Source organism: Lepisosteus oculatus, chromosome 3, assembly GCF_040954835.1.
Source record: "Lepisosteus oculatus isolate fLepOcu1 chromosome 3, fLepOcu1.hap2, whole genome shotgun sequence".
Classification (NCBI taxonomy): domain Eukaryota; kingdom Metazoa; phylum Chordata; class Actinopteri; order Semionotiformes; family Lepisosteidae; genus Lepisosteus; species Lepisosteus oculatus.
The window spans coordinates 44,009,370-44,025,057 of NC_090698.1; positions in this window are offsets into that span (position 1 = coordinate 44,009,370).

Sequence of the window (15,688 nt, forward strand, 5' to 3'; positions counted from 1 at the left end):
TTTTTTAGTTTTTGCCAAGCCATGTACCTGTCAATGAAAAATGTTCAAAATTCCAAAGTTTGCAAACACACTTTCTGCATGATAATCTCACTTATTTTTGCATTTCAGTCTATATAAAATGATGCTTTGCGGTATGATTTAGTGGCAATTGTAATACGAACCTTTACATGGAACAATATATGCTTATTGTATACTTTATTTCTGATGCAGGTTACAAAAAGAAGAAATAGTGCAAATTTAAAACAGATTCACATTAGATACATTCTTTATACCCCAACACTGCTACATTAAGAATTTCTGAGTGATCTGGAGTCATTTGGGTCACATTTTTAGCACAGTGTTTTGATGCCGGGATTTTAAAACTTTTTCTATAAGTACCCGAGCTAGGGTTAGGGTTAGGGTTTAAACACTCCTGGAAATGTTTTGATGCATTTTCTGTGGTTTCAGATGCATTTAAATTCCAGGAAAGGTGTTGTTTTGTTGTTTCCTCAACAAATAAATTTTGCCCAATTTTTTAGTTTTTGCTAAGCCATGTACCTGTCAATGAAAAATGTTCAAAATTCCAAAGTTTGCAAACACTTTCTGCTTGATAATCTCACTTATTTTTGCATTTCAGTCTATATAAAATGATGCTTTGCGGTATGATTTAGTGGCAATTGTAATACGAACCTTTACATGGAACAATATATGCTTATTGTGTACTTTATTTCTGATGCAGGTTACAAAAAGAAGAAATAGTGCAAATTTAAAACAGATTCACATTAGATACATTCTTTATACCCCAACACTGCTACATTAAGAATTTCTGAGTGATCTGGAGTCATTTGGGTCACATTTTTAGCACAGTGTTTTGATGCCGGGATTTTAAAACTTTTTCTATAAGTACCCGAGCTAGGGTTAGGGTTAGGGTTTAAACACTCCTGGAAATGTTTTGATGCATTTTCTGTGGTTTCAGATGCATTTAAATTCCAGGAAAGGTGTTGTTTTGTTGTTTCCTCAACAAATAAATTTTGCCCAATTTTTTAGTTTTTGCTAAGCCATGTACCTGTCAATGAAAAATGTTCAAAATTCCAAAGTTTGCAAACACTTTCTGCATGATAATCTCACTTATTTTTGCATTTCAGTCTATATAAAATGATGCTTTGCGGTAAGATTTAGTGGCATTTGTAATACGAACCTTTACATGGAACAATATATGCTTATTGTATACTTTATTTCTGATGCAGGTTACAAAAAGAAGAAATAGTGCAAATTTAAAACAGATTCACATTAGATACATTCTTTATACCCCAACACTGCTACATTAAGATTTTCTGAGTGATCTGGAGTCATTTGGGTCACATTTTTAGCACAGTGTTTTGATGCCGGGATTTTAAAACTTTTTCTATAATTACCCGAGCTAGGGTTAGGGTTAGGGTTTAAACACTCATGGAAATGTTTTGATGCATTTTCTGTGCTTTCAGATGCGTTTAAATTCCAGGAAAGGTGTTGTTTTGTTGTTTGCTCAACAAATAAATTTTGCCCAATTTTGCAGTTTTTGCTTAGCCATGTACCTGTCAATCAAAAATGGTCAAAAATCCATATTTTGCAAGCACAGTTTCTGCATAATAATATCACTTATTTTTGCATTACAGTCTATATAAAATGATGTTTTGCGGTAAGATTTAGTGGCAATTGTAATACGAACTTTTACATGGAACAATATATGCTTATTGTATACTTTATTTCTGATGCAGGTTACAAAAAGAAGAAATAGTGCAAATTTAAAACAGATTCACATTAGATACATTCTTTATACGCCAACACTGCTACATTTAGTATTTCTGAGTGATCTGTAGTCATTTGGGTAACATTTTTAGCACAGTGTTTTGATGCCGGGATTTTGAAACTTTTTCTATAAGTTCCCGAGCTAGGGTTAGGGTTAGGGTTTAAACACTCCTGGAAATGTTTTGATGTATTTTCTGTGCTTTAAGATGCGTTTAAATTACAGGAAAGGTGTTGTTTTGTTGTTTCCTCAAAAAATATATTTTGCCCAATTTTGCAGTTTTTGCTTAGCCATTAACCTGTCAATCAAAAATGGTCAAAATTCCAAAGTTTGCAAACACACTTTCTGCATGATAATCTCACTTATTTTTGCATTTCAGTCTATATAAAATGATGCTTTGCGGTATGATTTAGTGGCAATTGTAATACGAACCTTTACATGGAACAATATATGCTTATTGTATACTTTATTTCTGATGCAGGTTAATAAAAGCAGAAATAGTGCAAATTTAAAACAGATTCACATTAGATACATTCTTTATACGCCAACACTGCTACATTAAGTATTTCTGAGTGATCTGTAGTCATTTGGGTAACATTTTTAGCACAGTGTTTTGATGCCGGGATTTTGAAACTTTTTCTACAAGTTCCCGAGCTAGGGTTAGGGTTAGGGTTTAAACACTCCTGGAAATGTTTTGATGTATTTTCTGTGCTTTAAGATGCGTTTAAATTACAGGAAAGGTGTTGTTTTGTTGTTTCCTCAAAAAATATATTTTGCCCAATTTTGCAGTTTTTGCTTAGCCATTAACCTGTCAATCAAAAATGGTCAAAAATCCAAAGTTTGCAAGCACACTTTCTGCATGATAATCTCACTTATTTTTGCCTTTCAGTCTATATAAAATTATGTTTTGCGGTAAGATTTAGTGGCAATTGTAATACGAACCTTTACATGGAACAATATATGCTTATTGTATACTTTATTTCTGATGCAGGTTAATAAAAGCAGAAATAGTGCAAATTTAAAACAGATTCACATTAGATACATTCTTTATACCCCAACACTGCTACATTAAGAATTTCTGAGTGATCTGGAGTCATTTGGGTCACATTTTTAGCACAGTGTTTTGATGCCGGGATTTTAAAACTTTTTCTATAAGTACCCGAGCTAGGGTTAGGGTTAGGGTTTAAACACTCCTGGAAATGTTTTGATGCATTTTCTGTGGTTTCAGATGCATTTAAATTCCAGGAAAGGTGTTGTTTTGTTGTTTCCTCAACAAATAAATTTTGCCCAATTTTTTAGTTTTTGCTAAGCCATGTACCTGTCAATGAAAAATGTTCAAAATTCCAAAGTTTGCAAACACTTTCTGCATGATAATCTCACTTATTTTTGCATTTCAGTCTATATAAAATGATGCTTTGCGGTAAGATTTAGTGGCATTTGTAATACGAACCTTTACATGGAACAATATATGCTTATTGTATACTTTATTTCTGATGCAGGTTACAAAAAGAAGAAATAGTGCAAATTTAAAACAGATTCACATTAGATACATTCTTTATACCCCAACACTGCTACATTAAGATTTTCTGAGTGATCTGGAGTCATTTGGGTCACATTTTTAGCACAGTGTTTTGATGCCGGGATTTTAAAACTTTTTCTATAATTACCCGAGCTAGGGTTAGGGTTAGGGTTTAAACACTCATGGAAATGTTTTGATGCATTTTCTGTGCTTTCAGATGCGTTTAAATTCCAGGAAAGGTGTTGTTTTGTTGTTTGCTCAACAAATAAATTTTGCCCAATTTTGCAGTTTTTGCTTAGCCATGTACCTGTCAATCAAAAATGGTCAAAAATCCAAATTTTGCAAGCACAGTTTCTGCATAATAATATCACTTATTTTTGCATTACAGTCTATATAAAATGATGTTTTGCGGTAAGATTTAGTGGCAATTGTAATACGAACTTTTACATGGAACAATATATGCTTATTGTATACTTTATTTCTGATGCAGGTTACAAAAAGAAGAAATAGTGCAAATTTAAAACAGATTCACATTAGATACATTCTTTATACGCCAACACTGCTACATTTAGTATTTCTGAGTGATCTGTAGTCATTTGGGTAACATTTTCAGCACAGTGTTTTGATGCCGGGATTTTGAAACTTTTTCTATAAGTTCCCGAGCTAGGGTTGGGGTTAGGGTTTAAACACTGATGGAAATGTTTTGATGCATTTTCTGTGCTTTAAGATGCGTTTAAATTCCAGGAAAGGTGTTGTTTTGTTGTTTCCTCAACAAATAAATTTTGCCCAATTTTTTAGTTTTTGCTAAGCCATGTACCTGTCATTGAAAAATGTTCAAAATTCCAAAGTTTGCAAACACACTTTCTGCATGATAATCTCACTTATTTTTGCATTTCAGTCTATATAAAATGATGCTTTGCGGTATGATTTAGTGGCAATTGTAATACGAACCTTTACATGGAACAATATATGCTTATTGTATACTTTATTTCTGATGCAGGTTACAAAAAGAAGAAATAGTGCAAATTTAAAACAGATTCACATTAGATACATTCTTTATACCCCAACACTGCTACATTAAGAATTTCTGAGTGATCTGGAGTCATTTGGGTCACATTTTTAGCACAGTGTTTTGATGCCGGGATTTTAAAACTTTTTCTATAAGTACCCGAGCTAGGGTTAGGGTTAGGGTTTAAACACTCCTGGAAATGTTTTGATGCATTTTCTGTGCTTTCAGATGCGTTTAAATTCCAGGAAAGGTGTTGTTTTGTTGTTTCCTCAACAAATAAATTTTGCCCAATTTTGCAGTTTTTGCTTAGCCATGTACCTGTCAATCAAAAATGGTCAAAATTCCAAAGTTTGCAAGCACACTTTCTGCATGATAATCTCACTTATTTTTGCATTTCAGTCTATATAAAATGATGCTTTGCGGTATGATTTAGTGGCAATTGTCATACGAACTTTTACATGGAACAATATATGCTTATTGTATACTTTATTTCTGATGCAGGTTACAAAAAGAAGAAATAGTGCAAATTTAAAACAGATTCACATTAGATACATTCTTTATACGCCAACACTGCTACATTAAGTATTTCTGAGTGATCTGTAGTCATTTGGGTAACATTTTTAGCACAGTGTTTTGATGCCGGGATTTTGAAACTTTTTCTATAAGTTCCCGAGCTAGGGTTGGGGTTAGGGTTTAAACACTCATGGAAATGTTTTGATGCATTTTCTGTGCTTTAAGATGCGTTTAAATTCCAGGAAAGGTGTTGTTTTGTTGTTTCCTCAACAAATAAATTTTGCCCAATTTTTAAGTTTTTGCTAAGCCATGTACCTGTCAATGAAAAATGTTCAAAATTCCAAAGTTTGCAAACACACTTTCTGCATGATAATCTCACTTATTTTTGCATTTCAGTCTATATAAAATGATGCTTTGCGGTATGATTTAGTGGCAATTGTAATACGAACCTTTACATGGAACAATATATGCTTATTGTATACTTTATTTCTGATGCAGGTTAATAAAAGCAGAAATAGTGCAAATTTAAAACAGATTCACATTAGATACATTCTTTATACGCCAACACTGCTACATTAGGAATTTCTGAGTGATCTGTAGTCATTTGGGTAACATTTTTAGCACAGTGTTTTGATGCCGGGATTTTGAAACTTTTTCTATAAGTTCCCGAGCTAGGGTTAGGGTTAGGGTTTAAACACTCCTGGAAATGTTTTGATGTATTTTCTGTGCTTTAAGATGCGTTTAAATTACAGGAAAGGTGTTGTTTTGTTGTTTCCTCAAAAAATATATTTTGCCCAATTTTGCAGTTTTTGCTTAGCCATTAACCTGTCAATCAAAAATGGTCAAAATTCCAAAGTTTGCAAACACACTTTCTGCATGATAATCTCACTTATTTTTGCATTTCAGTCTATATAAAATGATGCTTTGCGGTATGATTTAGTGGCAATTGTAATACGAACCTTTACATGGAACAATATATGCTTATTGTATACTTTATTTCTGATGCAGGTTAATAAAAGCAGAAATAGTGCAAATTTAAAACAGATTCACATTAGATACATTCTTTATACGCCAACACTGCTACATTAAGTATTTCTGAGTGATCTGTAGTCATTTGGGTAACATTTTTAGCACAGTGTTTTGATGCCGGGATTTTGAAACTTTTTCTATAAGTTCCCGAGCTAGGGTTAGGGTTTAAACACTCCTGGAAATGTTTTGATGTATTTTCTGTGCTTTAAGATGCGTTTAAATTACAGGAAAGGTGTTGTTTTGTTGTTTCCTCAAAAAATATATTTTGCCCAATTTTGCAGTTTTTGCTTAGCCATTAACCTGTCAATCAAAAATGGTCAAAAATCCAAAGTTTGCAAGCACACTTTCTGCATGATAATCTCACTTATTTTTGCCTTTCAGTCTATATAAAATTATGTTTTGCGGTAAGATTTAGTGGCAATTGTAATACGAACCTTTACATGGAACAATATATGCTTATTGTATACTTTATTTCTGATGCAGGTTAATAAAAGCAGAAATAGTGCAAATTTAAAACAGATTCACATTAGATACATTCTTTATACGCCAACACTGCTACATTAAGATTTTCTGAGTGATCTGGAGTCATTTGGGTCACATTTTTAGCACAGTGTTTTGATGCCGGGATTTTAAAACTTTTTCTATAATTACCCGAGCTAGGGTTAGGGTTAGGGTTTAAACACTCCTGGAAATGTTTTGATGCATTTTCTGTGGTTTCAGATGCATTTAAATTCCAGGAAAGGTGTTGTTTTGTTGTTTCCTCAACAAATAAATTTTGCCCATTTTTTTAGTTTTTGCCAAGCCATGTACCTGTCAATGAAAAATGTTCAAAATTCCAAAGTTTGCAAACACACTTTCTGCATGATAATCTCACTTATTTTTGCATTTCAGTCTATATAAAATGATGCTTTGCGGTATGATTTAGTGGCAATTGTAATACGAACCTTTACATGGAACAATATATGCTTATTGTATACTTTATTTCTGATGCAGGTTACAAAAAGAAGAAATAGTGCAAATTTAAAACAGATTCACATTAGATACATTCTTTATACCCCAACACTGCTACATTAAGAATTTCTGAGTGATCTGGAGTCATTTGGGTCACATTTTTAGCACAGTGTTTTGATGCCAGGATTTTAAAACTTTTTCTATAAGTACCCGAGCTAGGGTTAGGGTTAGGGTTTAAACACTCCTGGAAATGTTTTGATGCATTTTCTGTGGTTTCAGATGCATTTAAATTCCAGGAAAGGTGTTGTTTTGTTGTTTCCTCAACAAATAAATTTTGCCCAATTTTTTAGTTTTTGCTAAGCCATGTACCTGTCAATGAAAAATGTTCAAAATTCCAAAGTTTGCAAACACTTTCTGCATGATAATCTCACTTATTTTTGCATTTCAGTCTATATAAAATGATGCTTTGCGGTAAGATTTAGTGGCATTTGTAATACGAACCTTTACATGGAACAATATATGCTTATTGTATACTTTATTTCTGATGCAGGTTACAAAAAGAAGAAATAGTGCAAATTTAAAACAGATTCACATTAGATACATTCTTTATACCCCAACACTGCTACATTAAGATTTTCTGAGTGATCTGGAGTCATTTGGGTCACATTTTTAGCACAGTGTTTTGATGCCGGGATTTTAAAACTTTTTCTATAATTACCCGAGCTAGGGTTAGGGTTAGGGTTTAAACACTCATGGAAATGTTTTGATGCATTTTCTGTGCTTTCAGATGCGTTTAAATTCCAGGAAAGGTGTTGTTTTGTTGTTTGCTCAACAAATAAATTTTGCCCAATTTTGCAGTTTTTGCTTAGCCATGTACCTGTCAATCAAAAATGGTCAAAATTCCAAAGTTTGCAAACACACTTTCTGCATGATAATCTCACTTATTTTTGCATTTCAGTCTATATAAAATGATGCTTTGCGGTATGATTTAGTGGCAATTGTCATACGAACTTTTACATGGAACAATATATGCTTATTGTATACTTTATTTCTGATGCAGGTTACAAAAAGAAGAAATAGTGCAAATTTAAAACAGATTCACATTAGATACATTCTTTATACGCCAACACTGCTACATTAAGTATTTCTGAGTGATCTGTAGTCATTTGGGTAACATTTTTAGCACAGTGTTTTGATGGCGGGATTTTGAAACTTTTTCTATAAATTCCCGAGCTAGGGTTAGGGTTAGGGTTTAAACACTCCTGGAAATGTTTTGATGCATTTTCTGTGCTTTAAGTTGCGTTTAAATTCCAGGAAAGGTGTTGTTTTGTTGTTTCCTCAAAAAATATATTTTGCCCAATTTTGCAGTTTTTGCTTAGCCATGTACCTGTCAATCAAAAATGGTCAAAAATCCAAAGTTTGCAAGCACACTTTCTGCATGATAATCTCACTTATTTTTGCCTTTCAGTCTATATAAAATGATGTTTTGCGGTAAGATTAAGTGGCAATTGTAATACGAACCTTTACATGGAACAATATATGCTTATTGTATACTTTATTTCTGATGCAGGTTACAAAAAGAAGAAATAGTGCAAATTTAAAACAGATTCACATTAGATACATTCTTTATACGCCAACACTGCTACAGTAAGTATTTCTGAGTGATCTGGAGTCATTTGGGTAACATTTTTAGCACAGTGTTTTGATGCTGGGATTTTGAAACTTTTTCTATAAGTACCCGAGCTAGAGTTAGGGTTAGGGTTTAAACACTCCTGGAAATGTTTTGATGCATTTTCTCTGCTTTAAGTTGCGTTTAAATTCCAGGAAAGGTGTTGTTTTGTTGTTTCCTCAACAAATAAATTTTGCCCAATTTTGCAGTTTTTGCTTAGCCATGTACCTGTCAATCAAAAATGGTCAAAAATCCAAAGTTTGCAAGCACACTTTCTGCATGATAATCTCACTTATTTTTGCATTTCAGTCTATATAAAATGATGCTTTGCGGTATGATTTAGTGGCAATTGTAATACGAACCTTTACATGGAACAATATATGCTTATTGTATACTTTATTTCTGATGCAGGTTACAAAAAGAAGAAATAGTGCAAATTTAAAACAGATTCACATTAGATACATTCTTTATACCCCAACACTGCTACATTAAGAATTTCTGAGTGATCTGGAGTCATTTGGGTCACATTTTTAGCACAGTGTTTTGATGCCGGGATTTTAAAACTTTTTCTATAAGTACCCGAGCTAGGGTTAGGGTTAGGGTTTAAACACTCCTGGAAATGTTTTGATGCATTTTCTGTGCTTTCAGATGCGTTTAAATTCCAGGAAAGGTGTTGTTTTGTTGTTTCCTCAACAAATAAATTTTGCCCAATTTTGCAGTTTTTGCTTAGCCATGTACCTGTCAATCAAAAATGGTCAAAAATCCAAATTTTGCAAGCACAGTTTCTGCATGATAATATCACTTATTTTTGCATTTCAGTCTATATAAAATGATGTTTTGCGGTAAGATTTAGTGGCAATTGTAATACGAACCTTTACATGGAACAATATATGCTTATTGTATACTTTATTTCTGATGCAGGTTACAAAAAGAAGAAATAGTGCAAATTTAAAACAGATTCACATTAGATACATTTATTACACTCCAAGACTGCTACATTAAGTATTTCTCAGTGATCTGTAGTCATTTGGGTAACATTTTTAGCACAGTGTTTTGATGCCGGGATTTTGAAACTTTTTCTATAAGTTCCCGAGCTAGGGTTAGGGTTAGGGTTTAAACACTCATGGAAATGTTTTGATGCATTTTCTGTGCTTTAAGATGCGTTTAAATTCCAGGAAAGGTGTTGTTTTGTTGTTTCCTCAACAAATAAATTTTGCCCAATTTTTTAGTTTTTGCTAAGCCATGTACCTGTCAATGAAAAATGTTCAAAATTCCAAAGTTTGCAAACACACTTTCTGCATGATAATCTCACTTATTTTTGCATTTGAGTCTATATAAAATGATGCTTTGCGGTATGATTTAGTGGCAATTGTAATACGAACCTTTACATGGAACAATATATGCTTATTGTATACTTTATTTCTGATGCAGGTTAATAAAAGCAGAAATAGTGCAAATTTAAAACAGATTCACATTAGATACATTCTTTATACGCCAACACTGCTACATTAAGTATTTCTGAGTGATCTGTAGTCATTTGGGTAACATTTTTAGCACAGTGTTTTGATGCCGGGATTTTGAAACTTTTTCTATAAGTTCCCGAGCTAGGGTTAGGGTTAGGGTTTAAACACTCATGGAAATGTTTTGATGCATTTTCTGTGCTTTAAGATGCGTTTAAATTCCAGGAAAGGTGTTGTTTTGTTGTTTCCTCAACAAATATATTTTGCCCAATTTTGCAGTTTTTGCTTAGCCATGTACCTGTCAATCAAAAACGGTCAAAAATCCAAAGTTTGCAAGCACACTTTCTGCATGATAATCTCACTTATTTTTGCCTTTCAGTCTATATAAAATGATGTTTGGCGGTAAGATTTAGTGGCAATTGTAATACGAACCTTTACATGGAACAATATATGCTTATTGTATACTTTATTTCTGATGCAGGTTAATAAAAGCAGAAATAGTGCAAATTTAAAACAGATTCACATTAGATACATTCTTTATACCCCAACACTGCTACATTAAGAATTTCTGAGTGATCTGGAGTCATTTGGGTCACATTTTTAGCACAGTGTTTTGATGCCGGGATTTTGAAACTTTTTCTATAAGTTCCCGAGCTAGGGTTAGGGTTAGGGTTTAAACACTCCTGGAAATGTTTTGATGCATTTTCTGTGCTTTCAGATGTGTTTAAATTCCAGGAAAGGTGTTGTTTTGTTGTTTCCTCAACAAATACATTTTGCCCAATTTTGCAGTTTTTGCTTAGCCATGTACCTGTCAATCAAAAATGGTCAAAAATCCAAAGTTTGCAAGCACACTTTCTGCATGATAATCTCACTTATTTTTGCCTTTCAGTCTATATAAAATGATGCTTTGCGGTATGATTTAGTGGCAATTGTAATACGAACCTTTACATGGAACAATATATGCTTATTGTATACTTTATTTCTGATGCAGGTTACAAAAAGAAGAAATAGTGCAAATTGAAAACAGATTCACATTAGATACATTCTTTATACGCCAACACTGCTACAGTAAGTATTTCTGAGTGATCTGGAGTCATTTGGGTAACATTTTTAGCACAGTGTTTTGATGCTGGGATTTTGAAACTTTTTCTATAAGTACCCGAGCTAGGGTTAGGGTTAGGGTTTAAACACTCCTGGAAATGTTTTGATGCATTTTCTGTGCTTTCAGATGCGTTTAAATTCCAGGAAAGGTGTTGTTTTGTTGTTTCCTCAACAAATACATTTTGCCCAATTTTGCAGTTTATGCTTAGCCATGTACCTGTCAATCAAAAATGGTCAAAAATCCAAAGTTTGCAAGCACACTTTCTGCATGATAATCTCACTTATTTTTGCCTTTCAGTCTATATAAAATGATGCTTTGCGGTATGATTTAGTGGCAATTGTAATACGAACCTTTACATGGAACAATATATGCTTATTGTATACTTTATTTCTGATGCAGGTTAATAAAAGCAGAAATAGTGCAAATTTAAAACAGATTCACATTAGATACATTCTTTATACGCCAACACTGCTACATTAAGAATTTCTGAGTGATCTGGAGTCATTTGGGTCACATTTTTAGCACAGTGTTTTGATGCCGGGATTTTAAAACGTTTTATATAAGTACCCAAGCTAGGGTTAGGGTTAGGGTTTAAACACTCCTGGAAATGTTTTGATGCATTTTCTGTGCTTTCAATGCGTTTAAATTCCAGGAAAGGTGTTGTTTTGTTGTTTGCTCAACAAATAAATTTTGCCCAATTTTGCAGTTTTTGCTTAGCCATGTACCTGTCAATCAAAAATGGTCAAAAATCCAAAGTTTGCAAGCACACTTTCTGCATGATAATATCACTTATTTTTGCATTTCAGTCTATATAAAATGATGTTTTGCGGTAAGATTTAGTAGCAATTGTAATACGAACCTTTACATGGAACAATATATGCTTATTGTATACTTTATTTCTGATGCAGGTTAATAAAAGCAGAAATAGTGCAAATTTAAAACAGATTCACATTAGATACATTCTTTATACGCCAACACTGCTACATTAAGAATTTCTGAGTGATCTGGAGTCATTTGGGTCACATTTTTAGCACAGTGTTTTGATGCCGGGATTTTAAAACCTTTTCTATAAGTACCCGAGCTAGGGTTAGGGTTAGGGTTTAAACACTCCTGGAAATGTTTTGATGCATTTTCTGTGCTTTCAGATGCGTTTAAATTCCAGGAAAGGTGTTGTTTTGTTGTTTGCTCAACAAATAAATTTTGCCCAATTTTGCAGTTTTTGCTTAGCCATGTACCTGTCAATCAAAAATGGTCAAAAATCCAAATTTTGCAAGCACAGTTTCTGCATGATAATATCACTTATTTTTGCATTTCAGTCTATATAAAATGATGTTTTGCGGTAAGATTTAGTGGCAATTGTAATACGAACATTTACATGGAGCAATATGTGCTTATTGTATACTTTATTTCTGATGCAGGTTACAAAAAGAAGAAATAGTGCAAATTTAAAACAGATTCACATTAGATACATTCTTTATACGCCAACACTGCTACATTAAGTATTTCTGAGTGATCTGTAGTCATTTGGGTAACATTTTTAGCACAGTGTTTTGATGCCGGGATTTTGAAACTTTTTCTATAAGTTCCCGAGCTAGGTTTGGGGTTAGGGTTTAAACACTCATGGAAATGTTTTGATGCATTTTCTGTGCTTTTAGATGCGTTTAAATTCCAGGAAAGGTGTTGTTTTGTTGTTTCCTCAACAAATAAATTTTGCCCAATTTTTTAGTTTTTGCTAAGCCATGTACCTGTCAATGAAAAATGTTCAAAATTCCAAAGTTTGCAAACACACTTTCTGCATGATAATCTCACTTATTTTTGCATTTGAGTCTATATAAAATGATGCTTTGCGGTATGATTTAGTGGCAATTGTAATACGAACCTTTACATGGAACAATATATGCTTATTGTATACTTTATTTCTGATGCAGGTTAATAAAAGCAGAAATAGTGCAAATTTAAAACAGATTCACATTAGATACATTCTTTATACCCCAACACTGCTACATTAAGAATTTCTGAGTGATCTGGAGTCATTTGGGTCACATTTTTAGCACAGTGTCTTGATGCCGGGATCTTAAAACGTTTTCTATAAGTACCCGAGCTAGGGTTAGGGTTAGGGTTTAAACACTCCTGGAAATGTTTTGATGCATTTTCTGTGCTTTCAGATGCGTTTAAATTCCAGGAAAGGTGTTGTTTTGTTGTTTCCTCAACAAATACATTTTGCCCAATTTTGCAGTTTTTGCTTAGCCATGTACCTGTCAATCAAAAATGGTCAAAAATCCAAAGTTTGCAAACACACTTTCTGCATGATAATCTCACTTATTTTTGCCTTTCAGTCTATATAAAATGATGTTTTGCGGTAAGATTTAGTGGCAATTGTAATACGAACCTTTACATGGAACAATATATGCTTATTGTATACTTTCTTTCTGATGCAGGTTACAAAAGGAAGAAATAGTGCAAATTTAAAACAGATTCACATTAGTTACATTCTTTATACGCCAACACTGCTACATTAAGTATTTCTGAGTGATCTGTAGTCATTTGGGTAACATTTTTAGCACAGTGTTTTGATGCCGGGATTTTGAAAATTTTTCTATAAGTTCCCGAGCTAGGGTTAGGGTTAGGGTTTAAACACTCCTTGAAATGTTTTGATGCATTTTCTGTGCTTTCAGATGCGTTTAAATTCCAGGAAAGGTGTTGTTTTGTTGTTTCCTCAACAAATACATTTTGCCCAATTTTGCAGTTTTTGCTTAGCCATGTACCTGTCAATCAAAAATGGTCAAAAATCCAAAGTTTGCAAGCACACTTTCTGCATGATAATGTCACTTATTTTTGCATTTCAGTCTATATAAAATGATGTTTTGCGGTAAGATTTAGTGGCAATTGTAATACGAACTTTTACATGGAACAATATATGCTTATTGTATACTTTATTTCTGATGCAGGTTACAAAACGAAGAAATAGTGCAAATTTAAAACAGATTCACATTAGATACATTCTTTATACGCCAACACTGCTACATTAAGAATTTCTGAGTGATCTGGAGTCATTTGGGTCACATTTTTAGCACAGTGTTTTGATGCCGGGATTTTAAAACGTTTTATATAAGTACCCAAGCTAGGGTTAGGGTTAGGGTTTAAACACTCCTGGAAATGTTTTGATGCATTTTCTGTGCTTTCAGATGCGTTTAAATTCCAGGAAAGGTGTTGTTTTGTTGTTTGCTCAACAAATAAATTTTGCCCAATTTTGCAGTTTTTTCTTAGCCATGTACCTGTCAATCAAAAATGGTCAAAAATCCAAATTTTGCAAGCACAGTTTCTGCATGATAATATCACTTATTTTTGCATTTCAGTCTATATAAAATGATGTTTTGCGGTAAGATTTAGTAGCAATTGTAATACGAACCTTTACATGGAACAATATATGCTTATTGTATACTTTATTTCTGATGCAGCTTACAAAAAGAAGAAATAGTGCAAATTTAAAACAGATTCACATTAGTTACATTCTTTATACGCCAACACTGCTACATTAAATATTTCTGAGTGATCTGGAGTCATTTGGGTAACATTTTTAGCACAGTGTTTTGATGCTGGGATTTTGAAACTTTTTCTATAAGTACCCGAGCTAGGGTTAGGGTTAGGGTTTAAACACTCCTGGAAATGTTTTGATGCATTTTCTGTGCTTTCAGATGCGTTTAAATTCCAGGAAAGGTGTTGTTTTGTTGTTTCCTCAACAAATACATTTTGCCCAATTTTGCAGTTTATGCTTAGCCATGTACCTGTCAATCAAAAATGGTCAAAAATCCAAAGTTTGCAAGCACACTTTCTGCATGATAATCTCACTTATTTTTGCCTTTCAGTCTATATAAAATGATGCTTTGCGGTATGATTTAGTGGCAATTGTAATACGAACCTTTACATGGAACAATATATGCTTATTGTATACTTTATTTCTGATGCAGGTTAATAAAAGCAGAAATAGTGCAAATTTAAAACAGATTCACATTAGATACATTCTTTATACCCCAACACTGCTACATTAAGAATTTCTGAGTGATCTGGAGTCATTTGGGTCACATTTTTAGCACAGTGTCTTGATGCCGGGATCTTAAAACGTTTTCTATAAGTACCCGAGCTAGGGTTAGGGTTAGGGTTTAAACACTCCTGGAAATGTTTTGATGCATTTTCTGTGCTTTCAGATGCGTTTAAATTCCAGGAAAGGTGTTGTTTTGTTGTTTCCTCAACAAATACATTTTGCCCAATTTTGCAGTTTTTGCTTAGCCATGTACCTGTCAATCAAAAATGGTCAAAAATCCAAAGTTTGCAAACACACTTTCTGCATGATAATCTCACTTATTTTTGCCTTTCAGTCTATATAAAATGATGTTTTGCGGTAAGATTTAGTGGCAATTGTAATACGAACCTTTACATGGAACAATATATGCTTATTGTATACTTTCTTTCTGATGCAGGTTACAAAAGGAAGAAATAGTGCAAATTTAAAACAGATTCACATTAGTTACATTCTTTATACGCCAACACTGCTACATTAAGTATTTCTGAGTGATCTGTAGTCATTTGGGTAACATTTTTAGCACAGTGTTTTGATGCCGGGATTTTGAAAATTTTTCTATAAGTTCCCGAGCTAGGGTTAGGGTTAGGGTT